General features: G+C 44.8%; 1 long non-coding RNA gene across 2 annotated transcripts in view; it reads left to right on the top strand.

Moving 5' to 3' along the window:
* The first annotated feature begins 4,103 nt into the window (after positions 1-4,103).
* The window catches only part of LOC143019972 (uncharacterized), a 400,229-nt gene continuing 387,190 nt past the window's right edge, over positions 4,104-17,142 (top strand). Inside the window, exon 1 of one of the 2 annotated variants that reach the window (XR_012965873.1) lies at positions 4,104-4,303. This is a non-coding gene — a long non-coding RNA (uncharacterized LOC143019972). The remainder of the gene's footprint in view (positions 4,304-17,142) is intronic. The other variant, XR_012965872.1, reaches the window with a different exon arrangement.

Genomic DNA, 17,142 nt, shown 5'->3' with positions numbered 1-17,142 from the left:
CCCTGTTCTCCTCACCTCCTCATTTCTCACTCTAGCCTAGTAACCCCTATCATACTTCTCAAACATTTCATCTCAAACACATTCAAACTCCTCTCTTCCTCTCTCATGTTCCATGTTTCTGCCCCATACAGTACTGTTGGCACAATCACTCCTTCATATAACCTCCTCTTAGCATCCATTCCCAGATGTCTATTTCTCATTACACTTTTTAATCCACCAAGGCATTTACTCGCTTCTCTCAATCTACATTCTACCTCCACCCCCACTCCTCCCTTTCCTGCCACATCCGCACCCAAGTATCTAAAACTATCCACTTCCTCCAGTCTCTCACCCTTAATGCTCACTTCCAGCCTGCTGTCACTCTCTCCCCTTGTACATCTCATCACCTTACTTTTGCCCACATTTATCTTCAACTTCCTTCTTTCACACACCTCAAACTCTGTCACTAACTTCCTCAATCCCTCTTCTGATCCTGCTACAAGCGCAGTGTCGTTAGCAAACAACAACTGGCTTATTTCCCACTTTTCTCCATTTTCTTTAACCATCTCCAACCACTGACCCACTACCCTTGCATTCACCTCTCGCACCGCTATGTATAGATTGAATAGCCGGTGCAACATAACACATCCCTGACGAAGTCCCACTTTTACCCCAAACCATTCACTCTCTCCATTTCTAATAGTAACACAAGCTCTACTACTATTGTAAAAACTCTTGACTGCTCTTAACAGCTTTCCTCCTATCCCATATATCTGCAGTACCTCCCACAGTGCCTTCCTGTCTACCCTGTCATAAGCCTTTTCCAGATCCATAAAAGCCCCCAAAAACATCCTTACCTTTTCCTATAGCTTTCTCACATATCTGTCTTACCACAAAAATCTGATCTACACAACCCCTACCTGTCCTAAAACCACACTGTTCCTCACCAATTACTCCCTCTGTTCCACTCCCATAAGCTTTCCCAACTACATTCAACAAGCTGATCCCTCTGAAACTACTACACTCACACTTGTCCCCCTTTCCCTTGTAAAGCAGGACTATACAGACACTCCTCCAATCCTCCGGCACTCTGCCCTCTCTTAAACAAACACTAAATAACCTCACCAGCCAGTCCACCATAACTGTACCTCCTTTCTTCAGACATTCTGCATGGCAACCTAACCTACCCTAGCATTAAGGTCTCCCAATACAACTACAATGACATTTCTCCCTAATCCCTCTATGCACTCATTTATATTTACCCAAAAAGCCTCCCTTTCCTCTATGCTCTTCTCACTACCAGGCCCATACGCACTTACAAGAACCTACATCTCCCTTCCTAGCTTCACCTTCATCCACATCAACCTTGATGACACCTCTTCACTCCTGAGTACCTCCCAGCTACACTCCCAAACTCACACTCGCCCCTCCCTTTCATTTTAGTTTCACTCAAAGCCAGCACATCCATCTTCTCACAAACATACTGCCTATCTCTTCCCTTTTACTCTCATCTGTAGCACATCCATGCACATTAAAAGACCCAAACCTTAGGGTACTGGTTGGAAAACTCCCAGACCCTCTTATGCCTTTACTTTTTTTAGGAATGTCCCCTTTTGGGGCTACAGGTAGCAGGACTCCTAATCCCATACCCCGTCCCAGGCAAATGCTAACAGAAAATGAGAATACTCATCCACCACCGTCAGCATGTTGCGGTTTCTGGAGTTCGAGGGTAGAGGCCCCTTGAAGTCTTTACTAAGACAAGGGCTGAATGGCCTTGATAAGGAGGTTTGGTGTGGTTTGTAGAACTGAGTCTTCAATCGGACACACTGGGGACATTCAGAGCACACCCTCCTCACATCTCCCACAGAATAAGGAAAATTTCTCACTCTGACAAAATGAGCAAGTCCTGTTGCACCAGGATAGCAAAGCCGAGTGTGGAGCTCAGATAGTTTCTCATTATTGACAGTAGCTCCACAATCAGCACATAAGAGAGTGTCTACAGGAATGTTGCATTTACCAGGATGGTACATGATGTCATAGTTGTAGCACCCCAACTAAATCCTCCACAGTTGAAATTTTTTATTCTTGATTTTTCAAGCCGATTCGTATGGAACATAAAGCTGACAGCCTGTAGGTCCATAACTAAGGTAAAACATCCTGTCAAGCAATGAGACCACCTCTTCACAGATTCCACAATTGCACTTGCCTCCTTTTCTAGTGCAGAGTGTTTGCATTCAGTAAGTGTGAGTATGTGAGAGAAAAAGGCAACCGAATGGCCTGGCTGATTCAGAGTAGCAGCAATGGTTATATTGGAGGCATCAGTTTCAACCACCAAAGGAATAGTTTCATCAGTTGAGTGCACAACAGCCTTCCCAATCTCTTTGAGATCATCAATGGTTTTCAGGGCCTCTGGACTCAGAGGAAAAGTATCAGTAGCAACAAAAGGTCTGATCTTGTCAGAGAATTGGGAAACCTACCGTGAATAATAGGAAAACAGACCAATAACATGGTTAAGGAAATATGGTCTTTAGGGATTAATGGACGTAAATGTTCAGAATCTGGTTTGAGAGAGCCGTGGGTTATTGTGTAACCAAGAAAATCTATTGGTTTTGTGGAAATGACAGACAGTCTCGTTGAAGGTAAGTTTGCGGAACTGGGGAGCCTCTTGAAATTTTGCCAAGTTCTCATCATGTTCCAGCTGGGTCTTCCCTGCCACGACAATATTGTCAACATCAGCTTAAGTCCCATGCAGATTGTGTTGTTTGATGATGTTGTCAGTAGCCCTTTGGAAGCAAGCAATATTGTTTGTAACTCCGAATGGTACTCTGCGGAAGTGATATAGCTTCCCATTTCCTTCAAAAGCAGTATATGGCTTCTCCTCTTCCTGTATAAGTATTTGATGATAAGCACTTTTCAGGTCCAGTGAACTATGGTACTTGCAATGAGAATTCTGTCACAAGGTCGTCTATTCTTGGAAGAGGGTACGCATCCAAACTAGTGAATCTATTAATTATTTGTCCACAGTCAGTAACCAATCTCTTTTGGTGGCACTCATTCGACACAACAAGATCTTGCGCCCTCCATGGAGATGTGCTCTCCTCAGTAACTAACACCATATAGCATCTTGTTAATTTCAGACTTTATGAACTTCTTATCATCATCCCCAAACCTCTGAGGTTTTGTTGTAATGGGTTTGCAATGAGGAGCAAGACTTGAAAAGAAACAATATGTATCCACCAAAGCAGATAGTACACTGAAAATTGTAGGTTGGAGATATCTAGATTTTTCTTGGATCCACCAAAGTCCACAGTAATACTAGAGTGCTGGCTCATGAAGTCTTTACCAAGGATAATATCACAACACAAGTCTGGCAGCACAGAAAGCCTTGTATTGTAGCAGCACTCATCCTTCAAATTGATGTCAACCATGCAGTGTCGATTCACAGGAGACATGAGTGATGAAGAGACCATAGATACGCTTCCAGTTGCTAGGACAACTTTCAACTTGTGCTTCTTGGCATACCCATGCAAGATGAAAGATTCAGAACTCCCTGTGTCGACAAGAGCGGTTGTTTCATTATTACCAACCAAAATATACACACTAGCTCACTGTGGCAGTCCCGGGGAAGAAGCAGAGATGACAGCCGGTGTAGAAGACTGAGTGGATGCAGTAGAAAGTGTAGTAGACCAGCACACCTTAGCAAAGTGTCCCTGTTTATTACACAAAGGCGGATCATGCCGACAGGAGACCTTTGGGTCCATAACTAGGTCGGATGCAAAAAATAATAATAATAATAATAATAATAATGATAAATAAAAATAAATGAAAAATACAACAATATAAATAATAATAGATAAAACAAATAAATGCATAGGTTGTGGTAATTATTATTGGGAATCGTAGTGTTTACCTTGGTTCGGCAAACTTTCCCTCAAAGCGTTATTTTCTTCGATTCGGGAGCCTTTCCTGAAGCTTCGAACCACGCCTATTGTAACTTTAAATAAGGTACGATTAAACTCCCCTCCTTTTTATTTTGTATATTAAATCTATTTAACAATTTTGGTTTAATAAATCGGGAATTACTTTGAGAAATTACAAGGTAAAACTTAACCCGTAGCCTTCTGAGCTGTTTTTCGAACCGTAAGAGTCCCTTGGAACACTGTGCGTGCTAACGTCGGATCAGTCAGATTACCCTGAGCTTGTTTGGAAACCTTCCTCCTCGGAACCACGTCGTCAGTCCTGAAGGCCTTCAAGTTGAGAATTTCCGACTTCTAAAAGGACAACAATTTTTAGAGAATCTACGTTGGTTGAAACAAAGTAACCGGTAAGTTCTCTTACGTAACAACTGAAATTGTTAGACCGTAAATTTCATAAGTTAAATGATAAACAATCCGGTAAATAATAATTAATTGACAGACAACTAATAATAAATAAAAATCAAGCAAATAATAAACAGGCAAATGATAAAAACAAATAATATACAATAAATGGCAGTCATTACAGCATCTTGTTTAGGTGTTTATCTAAACAAATCTCAAAGCTTCGAACTGAACTACATTGCACTGCCTCTGCAGGAAGATTATTCCATTAATTAATTATACGGTTGGCGAAGTTGTTTCTATCCACTTCCAAATCAGATTCATTTCCTGACACTTTGAGACCATTCTTGTCAGCATGGCCTATGAGAGGGGGGTTCAGCAGGTACATTGTATGATTGTTCCGGGGCCCAAGACTAAAGGAACATATGAGTGTTACTAACAAATTCGGAATATTATGTAGCAAAATTAATCTAGGTGATAAAACTGGTTTGGCCTCGAGGATTTGATAAGCTAGTGTGATGTATCTCCCCTTCCATACGGCACTGGGAGCAAGTGGATACGCGAGGCTGCCATATCGGCGTCTTGATTATACAGTATTTATTGTAGTTGCCCCTGCGTAATGACATACTCTCTAAACGAGTGGTTCCCAAACTTTATCTGTCATTTCTCCCTGCACCCAGGTCGACTATCCAGATTTCCCCCTGCACCCAGGTCAGCTATCCAGATTTCCCCCTTCATGTGTACCAGGGAAAGAGTAGTTGAAATACACTGTGATAATTTACTAATTTATTTTTCAAATGTACAAATATACTGATAAACAGGCATTCTCTCTCTCTCTCTCTCAGACATGAGAAAATCCATCAGAGATTTTTTTTAGTTAGTAGGTAGTGTAATTATTTCCCCCTGATAGCTTCAAATTTCCCCCCAGGGGCAAATTTCCCCCAGTTTGGGAACCACCGCTCTAAACTGTCTTCATCACATTTTCTATGGTTATCAATATTCACGGATGAAAGAGAGAACGATCGATATAAGCGGTGACTATATTTTATGATGCGAGTATTATTATGACACATCGTACGTCTGGCAGGTAATGCTGCCCGTGAAACTTTGGTCCGTACTGAAGAGGTCACCTCAACCAACAAAGTTAGGAAAGGAGTTGGAGGTTTAGTTATAGAGATATCTTTATAATATTTTTATGTTTGAGTATTTTTTTTAGAACAAGACAAAGTTTATGTAAATTTTGTCCAAGTAGATGAACAAAAGGATGGCCCTTAGGTGGGTAACCAAGCAAGATTGCATTTTAGCTACATTGGTTTTAAGTAATATAGTGTTTGATGCAATAATTTAAAGTACAATTACTAATGAATGGGGAAGATTGGAATGGTAGGTTCTAAGGAGAAGGCAGAAGGAAGGAAAGATACTTGCTCTAAGATTTAACTAGTGGAGAATTTGATAAATGGTTTGGTTACAAGTTTGGACTTGAAATATGTATTAGGATGGTTGATTTATGAAAATACAGCATTCAGCAAATGTTATGGATCTGTACTCTGTGCAAGTTAAATAACCTATCTAAGATGGTAGATGATCTGCAGAAGGCAATGAATAGTTGAATTTGCCCCCATATTAAATTGACTGAGCTTTCTAGTACGAGTACTGATGAGAATCACAATACAGAGGTATTGAAAGACATTCCCATTATTGATACAAGGATTTCACAGATTGGCAACCTTGTGGTTGATTTTCCAAATGAGAAGTATACCGGTAGTGACATGCTTATATGCTTATGCATGCCTAAACATGTGTAGTGAAGTAATAAGATCAAATTGATAACTGATTAAACTGTAATAAGATACTGGTGCTATTCTAGTAGCACACTAATAAGTTTTTGACATTAGTATCTTATTTATTTTTTTGAAAGATTATTTTTTTCTATGGAATTTCTTTTCAATATAATATTACCAATTATATATAATAATGATGCCATTTTATTCTAAAAATAGGTTAGGTTAAATAGCTGCATTTACGTGTTTCTGGAATATTACAGCACATCCCCAGCAGGGCAACTTTTTTACATAGTGACCCTCCCCCCACCCCACTCCCTGTCCCCTCATGCAGAAAATAGAGAAAACAGAGAAATCCCTTTAGGTTGCATAAAAAAAATCATTCATACACAACCATCCTCCACTCACCCATATACCTACCTCCATCCTTCCTTGCTCAACAGCCATTCCTATCTTGCTCAAAGACCCTTTCATCCCATCCATTGATCTCATCCTTGGATGGGGTGAAAGGGTCATGAATGAAAAGATGATAAAATGAAAGATGATGTGATTTTAGGTATTTGTGATAGCAACAGTCTTACACTCTATCACTCCAGATAACATGACAAAATCTTTTTAAGTAGTCTGTGGGCTAAATGATTGCTGTAGCCCATTTCTTGGGTGTCATGAATCTCCTGTAAGAGAGAATTGAGTAATGGATGGATTGAATGTTAGACTAAAATGTCTTAAAAATGTTGAAAAGAGCAAATTCTTGATAGTGATTTATAAGTATTATATATACCTGCCTCCATCCTTCCTTGCTCAACAGCCATTCCTATCTTGCTCAAAGACCCTTTCATCCCATCCATTGATCTCATCCTTGGATGGGGTGAAAGGGTCATGAATGAAAAGGGAGAGTCTTGTATTTATTTAATTGTAGTATACAGGAAAGGAGCAATGCTCATTGGGTCCCATCTCCTATTTTCTAATTTTCTAACATCCCTAGACTCAAATTCATGTACAGTTCCAACTTAATCTATCTCTTTGATTTCCAATTATATTTAGCTTTGAATTCATGTACTGTTTGAGCTTGGGCTGTATCACCTTCTAAGTTATTCCACATATATATACATCTCTCTTCACATCCTTTATCAATTTACTTCCATGACCTCTTAAAGCCCTTTCATCTTTAATCAGATCTCTTATATCACTGCAATCTATCCCCTTTAATGACCTGAACACTATAATCATGTCATCTCTTTCTCTTTGATCTTTCAAAGTTGGTAGGCCCAGTACTTTAAGTCATTCCTCATGGCTTATCTACCAGACTGAGGACCAGTTTGGTTGCTGGTTGTGTTGCCTTCTCTTTGTCTTTCACTACCATTTTGATGATATGTCTCATAAGTGTACTTTATGTGAATCTTATTTTTTCAATCTGAAGAACTGAATTGTCATACAAGAATTCACATGGGTGGTAAGTTTTTATTATGTTCTTGAGTCTCCAGTTATAGTACTTGGCCCCCAACTTTGAAGAGAACTTGCACAAATGATCTTCATTGGTTTTCCCTAAGAATATGAAGATGCATACAAGAGATCACATTGGTTATAAGTCTCATAAATGCATCTCATGTGACTTCATTTTCTCAAGATGGTGATCTGAATCTTCATATGAAAAAGTCACACTAGTGAAAAGCCTCACAAATACACTTGTGTATCTTCATTTTTTCGATTTGGAGATTTGAATTGCCATGTGAGTACCCACTCAGGTGATAATAATATAATAATGATAATAGCAATTACAATTGCCAAGGATAACACACAAAAGTATGTACAATTGCCGAGGATAACACAAAAGCATGTAAGCTTATTTCCATTGTTTTCCTCAATGCTTATTTCCATTGTGTGCCTTCTATATGTGAATCTTCATTCTATCTGGGCATTTAAGTAAGCATCTGGAAATTTGCACAAATACTAAACCTTATAATGGTACTCGATGCCAACAGACACTAAGTGCTCAGGATGCAATCACCACACGGAAGACAGGTGGTGAGGAGCCTATACCAGTAGGCATATAGTTGCGGCCAAAGCTATCCCCTTTGCCTTGTGTGCTTGGATAATTGGAGCAAGTAACAGTCGCTTCTGGGAATCAGAGAGAAGTGCAGGACTTAAACCCACAACTAAGTGAATGCAAGAACAGCACATTTCCAATTATGTCACTAGTTATATTACACAGAGTCTTACACTCTATCACTCCAGATGACTTGACAAAATCTTTTTAAGTAGTCTGTGGGCTAAATGATTGCTGTAGCCCATTTCTTGGGTGTCATGAATCTCCTGCAAGAGAGAATTGAGTAATGGATTGATTGAATGTTAGACTAAAATGTCTTAATGTTGAAAAGAGCAAATTCTCGATAGTGATTTATAAGTATTATTGTTTTAATGTAATAAAATTGTATGGTTATAAGTGAGTGTATGAATGTCCTTTAACTTGTACTTTGAATGTTTGGACTTCTTCCCTTGTGAAGTTTGAGCATTACATGTGAAAAACTTCAGAAATGTTGCCGAGCGCTGCTAAATATCTTTGAGTAATTAATTTTAAATGAATAAGTTGGCCCTCTATACAATTCTTTCAAATGAGTCCAAAACATTAGTAAATAAAAAGATGCCTGAAGAAAAAATTAGTCTTATAGTGAAAGAAAAGAAGTACTGTAGCTACTAGTTAACTTGTACAATGTATGTTTTAAAAATAATTGTTGCCTTGAGTTTATTTGTAATATTTTTTGCATGTGTTTGCTTTCTGTTGAGGATTTTGTATGTGGGTAATAGGTCAAGTCTGTGTACTATTTTATAATGTGATTAGTGTGATGCATTGTTCACATGGCAGCTGATGCTGCTCATGAGAATTTGACTCGTACTGACAGGTTGTCTTTTATTAACTCTCCCAAATCTTTCTCCTTATGAGGACCACAATGGAAATAAGCATACATGCTTTTTTGTGTTATCCTCTGCAAATGTAATTGTTATTTCGAACTGTGTTCTATTCATTATCTGCACTTCATGTATATTGATTCAATGAATGTGCGAGTGGTTACCACTTATGATGTACTGGTATAAATTTTGTGTAATTTTTTAGCTTAGCTAGTTATGGTATTGTCAATTATTTATTGTTATTCTTGTCTACGTTATGTTCTTTTACTCTTGTGTGTAAACTCGTGTGTAAACTGTCGGGAACAGATGTTGCAGTCACCAAGAATAGTGACAACTGGTAACCGACTCAGGATAAGTCATCGCGCCTCAGTTTCAAAGCGTGGGGTTCTCTCTTTTCAACCCTCGCACAAAGTAGATATCTAATGTGCTCTCCCGTCGCTACCCTCGGGTAGCGTGGTAACGTATTTTGTATATTAAGTTAGAGGTAGGAAGGAGCCCAGACGGTACTTGTGCAACCTTGTAGGTGAAGGATAATATTGGACCCAGGCTTCTTATGTCAACCTCGCCGTGAACTGTGCCAAACTCTCATGCTGGGCTAAGTTTTGGCCAAATCGTCACCTGCCAATTTTCGGCAAAATTCATGGGTCTTTGAATTTTTTTTCCATTTTGGGTCATTTTGGTCACCTGCCCCGATTTACCCACCATCTCAAAGCGGTCAGAGCTCCTGTGGGGTTCACTTGGACACCGCTCAGGCCAACAGTTGGACCTTTTCTCCCATTTTTCACTTTTGGGCCTCTGGCGCCCAAACTGTTGGCTTGAGCAGTGTCCAAGTGGACCCCACAGGAGCCCTGACCGCCCTCGACCTGTGGGTGAGATGATGGGTAGATTGGAGCAGCTGACAAAAATGACCCCTCAAAATCGGCAGGTGTCCGATTTGGCCCTAAATGAGCCCAGAGGAAGAGAGTCGGCCACAGTGGATGGCGAGGTAGATGCGAGGAGCCTGGACCCAATGGCGTGGCTGTCGCATTCCTCCAAATTTGGGCCTTTTCTCTGATTTTCCCTTTTGGGATTCTGGCGCCCGTAGTGTTGGCTTGAGCAGTGTCCAAGTGGACACCACAGGAGCCCTGACCGGCCGCGACCTGGGGGTGAGATGGTGGGTAGATTAGAATAGGTGACTGACATGACCCCCCAAAATTTGCAAGGATTTTGGCCAAAATCAACAGGTACCTGATTTGGCCCTAACTTAGCCCTGAGGTCTCCTGTCGGCATGCTCTGCCTTTGTAATCCTTTGAGAGAGCCAGCCTTAGTGGACGGCGGGGTAGACACGATGAGCCTGACCAAGGGCGTGGCTGAGGCACCCCTCCAAATTTGGGCCTTTTCTCCCATTTTTCACTTTTGGGCCTCTATCGCCCATACAGTTTGCTTGAGCGATGTCCAAGTGGACCCCACAGGAACCCTGACCAGCCGCGACCTGTGGGTGAGATGATGGGTAGATTGGAGCAGGTGACCAAGATGACCCCTTAAAATCGGCAGTTGCCCGATTTGGCCCTAACAGCCCAGAGGGAGAGGGTGGGCCACAGTGGACGGCGAGGTAGACGCGAGGAGCCTGGACCCAACGGCGTGGCTGTTGCACCCCTCCAAATTTGGGCCTTTTCTCCCATTTTTCACTTTTGGGCCTCTGGCGCCCGTACTGTTGGCTTGAGCGGTGTCCAAGTGAACATTATAGTAGCCCTGACCAGCCGTGACCTGTCGATGAGATGGTGTGTACATTGGAGCAGGTGACCAAAATTACCCCTCAAAATCTGCAAGGGTACCCATGGATTTTGGCCAAAATCGGTAGGTGCCCGATTTGGCCCTAACTTAGCCCAAAGGAAAGAGTCGGCCACAGTGGACGGCGAGGTAGGCGTGAGGAGCCTGGGCCCAAGAGCGTGGCTGTGGCACCCCTCCAAATTCGGGCCTTTTCTCCTATGTTTCACTTTTGGGCCTCTGGCGCCCGTGTAACTAGTGAGCTGTTACTGGGTTAGTGACACAGGGAGAGATTGACAGTCGGTTTAGGTTAGGTACTTTATTGAAAGGACACTGGAATACACACATAAACGCATGTTGGCAGGCCCGAGTCTGAAAGAATACTGACCGTGACCTGACCTCACACGCCTTTAAGTACCGAAAAGTAGCGTCCCTCAGGCTGGGACAGGGTTGCCGGGCGTAGCCCGGAATTGTGTTTTTGGTAGCCTACAAATATATTACAAGAGTATTATGGCCGTAGCCCAAACATACATGCTCTGACGCATAAGGCTAGTTGTCCTTACACTTTCTCCCAAGAGGCTGCTCACCACATGCCTCAATATGTTCTTTTGGGGGACTGTTCACCACACCAGTACTGTTGGCTTGAGCGGTGTCCAAGTGGACCCCACAGGAGTCCTGACCAGCCGAGACCTGTGGGTGAGATGTTGGTTAGATTGGAGCAGGTAACCAATATGCCCCCTCAAAATCTGCAAGGTGACCTATGGATTTTGGCTAAAATCGGCAGGTGCCACATAGGACGGCGAGGTAGACGCGAGGAGCCTGGGCCCAAGGGTGTGGCTGTGGCACCCCTCCAAATTTGGGCCATTTCTCCCATTTATCACTTTTGGGCCTCTGGCGCCCTTACTGTTGGCTTGAGCGGTGTCTAAGTGCCCACAGGAGCCCTGACCAGCCGCCACCTGTGGGTGAGATGGTGGGTAGATTGGAGTAGGTGACCAAAATGGCCCCTCAAAATCTGCAAGGGTTTTGCCCATTGATTTTAGCCAAAATCGGCAGGTGCCCGATTTGGCCCTAATTTTCCCCAGAGGGAGAGAGTCAGCCACAGTACGTCTATGCGACATTTTGGCTTATAGTATGGTCGCTGCAGAAATGGGATGGACAAAGTATGTATATGTGGTGTAGAAACAGCTGGCCTTCGGCCTTGTTTTACTATTGTGTAGGTTAAGTCCATATTACGCCTGTAGTACAGGCATTTGTCTCCTCATGAAAGCACAACCTAGGCCCTGCCAAGCCATGTTTCAGTGAGGCTGGGTCCTTTGCTACTGTAGCGTACGCAAGATGTGTATATAAGGAGCCAGGCTTTGGTCTCCATGGGCAGTTCTCTATAGCACTTGTACTCAGCGGTGCTCGTCCTCAGACCCACGCGGTTACTTTGCGGTTGGGCACGCCTCGGAGCCTGAGCGCCGACCCAGCCTAGGTCGACACTCAGCAACCCACTCGAGCTTCATTCACTTCCTCATCACCATAGTCCAAGTAACATACATGCCTTGTTACATTAGTAACCCCCCCCCCGGGAGTTTTGACGCGCTACGACCAACAACGACTGGCAGCTGCACCCTACACACCACTAACGTCACCCCGACGAGGAGGTTATCGCTGCCACTGACGTCCCTCATGACCGCTTCCTCACTCGACGTCACGACCTCCCCTTCGCTCGACGTCACGACCGCCTCTTCGCTCGACGTCACGACCGCCTCTTCGCTCGGCGTCACGACCGCCTCTTCGCTCGACGTAATGATCGCCTCTTCGCTCGACGTCACGATCGCTAGAAATCGACGTAACGACCGCCTCGCTCGACGTCACGATCGATGCAAATCGACGTCGCCACCTCAGTGAAGCCACCGCTTCCAACATTTGCTGTCTACACCGCCTCCAGGGAGTTTGCGCTTCCACTGACGTCCCTCACGGCCTCTCTCCCGCATTGGACGTCACGAGCGACGCAGATCGACGCCGCTACTTCAGTGAAGCCACCGCTTTCAAAATTTGCTGTCTGCGCCATCTCCAGGGAGATCCCGTTTCCACTGACGTCGCTCAAGGCCCCTTCCCCGCACTAGATGTCACGATCGCCGCAGATCGACATCACTGACGCCCGTACTGTTGGCTTGAGCGATGTCCAAGTGGACCCCGCAAGAGCCCTGACCAGCTGCTACCTATGGGTGAGATGGCGGGTAAATCGGAGTAGATGACCTAAATGACCCAAAACCTCCCCATGAATTTTGCCGAAAATCCGAAGGAGACCAATTTGATCCAAACTTGCCCCACAGGGAGAGAGTCGGACACAGTGCTCAGCAAGGTAGACATGAGCAGCCTAAGCCCAAGGACGTGGCGGTAGCAACCCTCCAAAGTTGTGCCTTTTAACCCAGTATTGACTTTTGGGCCTCTGGCACCCATACCGTCGGCCTAAGTGGTGTCAAATTGAACTCCACGGCAACCCTGGCCGCACTCAACCTGTGGGTGAGATGGCGGTTAAATCGGAGCAGGTGACCAAAATAACCCAAAATCCAAAATATCTCTGCCGCAAATCGGAAGGTGACCGATTTGATCCAAACTTGCCCAACAGGCAGAGAGTCGGACACAGTACACAGCAAAGTAGACATGAGCAGCCTAAGCCCAAGGCCGTGGCGGTAGCAACCCTCCAAATTGTGCCTTTTAACCCAGTATTGACTTTTGGGCCTCTGGCACCCATACCGTCAACCTAAGTGGTGTCAAATTGAACTCCACGGCAACCCTGGCCGCAATCTACCTTTGGGTGAGATGGCGGGCAAATCGGTCCAGGTGACCATAATAACCGAAAATCCCAAAAAATCTCAAAGGAACCCCATGACCTTTGCCGAAATTCCGAAGGTGACCGATTTGATCTAAACTTGCCCCACAGAGAGAGAGTCGGACACAGTGCACAGCAAGGTAGACATGATCAGCCTGAGCCCAAGGACGTGACGGTAGCAACCCTCCAAAGTTGTGCCTTTTAACCCAGTATTGACTTCTGTGCCTGTGGCACCCATACCGTCGGCCTAAGTGGTGTCAAATTGAACTCCACGGCAACCCTGGCCGCACTCAACCTGTGGGTGAGATGGCGGATAAATCGGAGCAGGTGACCATAATAACCCAAAATACAAAAAATCTCATAGGAGTAACCCCATGAATTTTGCCGAAAATCCGAAAATAACCGATTTGATCCAAACTTGCCCCACAGGGAGAGAGTCGGACACAGTCTACAGCAAGGTAGACATGAGCAGCCTGAGCCCAAGGACGTAGCGGTAGCAACCCTCTAAATTTGTGCCTTTTAACCCAGTATTGACTTTTGGGCCTCTGGCACCCATACCGTCGGCCTAAGTGGTGTCAAATTGAACTCCACGGTTACCCTGGCCGCACTAAACCTGTGGGTTAGATGGCGGGTAAATCTGAGCAGGTGACCATAATGACCCAAAATTGAAAAAGATCTCTAAGAAGCCCCATGAATTTTGCCAAAGATCTGAAGGGGACCGATTTGGTCCAGACTTGCCCCACAGGGAGAGAAACGGACAGAGTACACAGGAAGGTTGACATGAGCAGCTTGAGCTCAAGGGCGTGGCGGTGGGACCCCTCCAATCTAGGGCCATTTCACCCAGTATTCACTTTTGGGCCTGTAGCACCCATACCGTTGGCCTAAGTGGTGTCAAATTGAACTCCACGGCAACCCTGGCCGCACTCAACCTGTGGGTGAGATGGCGGGTAAATTGGAGCAGGTGACCAAAATAACCCAAAATCCAAAAAATCTCAAGGTGACCGATTTTATCCAAACTTGCCCAACAGGGAGAGAGTCGGACACAGTGCACAGCAAGGTAGACATGAGCAGCCTAGCCCAAGGACGTGGCGGTAGCAACCCTCCAAATCTGGGCCTTTTAACCCAGTATTGACTTTTGGGCCTCTGGCACCCATACCGTCGGCCTAAGTGGTGTCAAATTGAACTCCACGGCAACCCTGGCCGCACTCAACCTGTAGGTGAGATGGCGGGTAAATCGGAGCAGGTGACCAAAATAACCCAAAATAACCCAAAATCCAAAAAATCTCAAGGGAGCCCCATGAATTTTGCCGAAAATCTGAATGTGACCGATTTGATCCAAACTTGCCACACAGGGAGAGAGTCGGACACATGCACAGCAAGGTAGACATAAGCAGCCTGAGTCCAAGGACGTGGCGGTAGCAACCCTCCAAAGCTGGGCCTTTTAACCCAGTATTGACTTTTGGGCCTCTGGCACCCTTACCGTCGGCCTAAGTGGTGTCAACCCTGGCCGCACTCAACCTGTGGGTGAGGTGGCGGGTAAATCGGAGCAGGTGACCAAAATAACCCTAATTCCAAAAAATCTCAAAGGAGCAACCCCATTGATGTTGCCGAAAATCCGAAGGTGACCGATTTTATCCAAACCTGCCCCACAGGGAGAGAGTCGGACACAGTACACAGCAAGGTAGACATGAGCAGCCTGAGCCCAAGGATGTGGCGGTAGCAATCCTCCAAAGTTGTGCCTTTTAACCCAGTATTGACTTTTGGGCCTCTGGCACCCATACCGTCGGCCTAAGTGGTGTCAAATTGAACTCCACCGCAACTCTGGCCGCACTCAACCTGTGGGTGAGATGGCGGGTAAATCGGAGCAGGTGACCATAGTAACCCAAAATCCAAAAAAATCTCAAAGAAGAAACCCCATGAATTTTGCCGAAAATCTGAAGGTGACCGATTTGATCCAAACTTGCCCCACAGGGAGAGAGTCGGACACAGTGCACAGCAAGGTAGACATGAGCAGCCTGAGCCAAAGGACGTGGCGGTAGCAACCCTCCAGATTTGTGCCTTTTAACCCAGTATTGACTTTTGGGCCTCTGGCACCCATACCGTCGGCCTAAGTGGTGTCAAATTGAGCTCCACGGCAACCCTGGCCGCACTCAACCTGTGGGTGAGATGGCGAGTAAATGGGAGCGGGTGACCAAAATAACCCAAAATCCAAAAAATCTCAAAGAAGCCCATGAATTTTGCCGAAAATCCGAAGGTGACCGATTTGATCCAAATTTGCCCCACAGGGAGAGAGTCGAACACAGTACACAGCAAGGTAGACATGAGCAGCCTGAGGCCAAGGACGTGGCGGTAGCAACCCTCTAAATTTGTGCCTTTTAACCCAGTATTGACTTTAGGGCCTCTGGTACCCATACCGTCAACCTAAGTGGTGTCAAATTGAACTCCACGGCAACCCTGGCCGCACTCAACCTGTGAGTGAGTTGGTGGTAAATCGGAGCAGGTTACCAAAATAATCCAAAATCCAAAATATCTCGAAGAACCCTATGAATTTTGCCGAAAATCCGAAGGTGACCGATTTGATCCAAACTTGCCCAACAGGGAAAGAGTCGGACACAGTACACAGCAAGGTAGACATAAGCAGCCTGAGCTCAAGGATGTGGCGGTAGCAACCCTCCAAATTTGGGCCTTTTAACCCAGTGTAAGGGAAAATCGCCACTTTACCTTCTAAACTACCAGCCCTCTTAAATAGCGCACTATTCGAGTGCGCTTCGAAGCCTTACTTCAAGCGAGCTGCCACGTATGACGACTGAGGTTACGTGCGTCCCGGACAGACATGGGTTTATCAGAGAGTACTTGGTGACTGCACCTAGTCCACTACTCCCTCTCCACTCTAAAACTGGCGTGATACATCGACTGGACGTCGTTTGTCTCCAACTTCGCCTTCCGCCCTGCCAGAGTCGTCATCGCTCAGCTCCAAAACCCTGATCTTCTACCGAAGCTTTCTACGAGTAATTTAAGTGTTTACTGTGGAGTCAATCCGAGTGAGCTACGACCGAACTGGCCTAAGGTGAAACAGTTGGTGTTGTTTTTCCCTTTTCTTCAAGTTGATTTGATAGTGCATTGTGGAAGGACCAGAATTATAAACTTCCAGTGCAAGCCTGTGTTTTCTTACTTGTCCTACGAGTCTATACACGAACCGAGAGTTCTGAAGCAGTCAGTGGTGGTCCGCACCTAGTTTCAGAACTAAAGGACCTAATTGGTCCTTTACATGTGGCGACCATTCCAGGACTGTAGACTCGTAACGACTCGTAAGGTTGGTGATTTGTCTTTTGGCACCTTTGAGCGTGCAAACCGTTCATTTGAATTTGTTTAGAGTGGTTTCTGCCATCTTGGCACTTTGCTCGACTATGGTTGTGGCACTTTGAGCGTGCAAACTGCCCATTTAAGTTGTTTGTCTTTCAGAGTGATTCTAGGCACTTCGCTCCACGGTGGTCGTACACTACCCCCCACTTGGTCAGACTACGTAGTACTGTAACAACGGAAGCAAAAAGCTCCAGTTACTACGTCATTTTTTTTTAGTCGGTAGGGT

Source organism: Oratosquilla oratoria, chromosome 38, assembly GCF_046742065.1.
Source record: "Oratosquilla oratoria isolate Oo_2021 chromosome 38, ASM4674206v1, whole genome shotgun sequence".
NCBI lineage: Eukaryota > Metazoa > Arthropoda > Malacostraca > Stomatopoda > Squillidae > Oratosquilla > Oratosquilla oratoria.
This window is presented reverse-complemented; position numbering and strand designations above follow the sequence as displayed.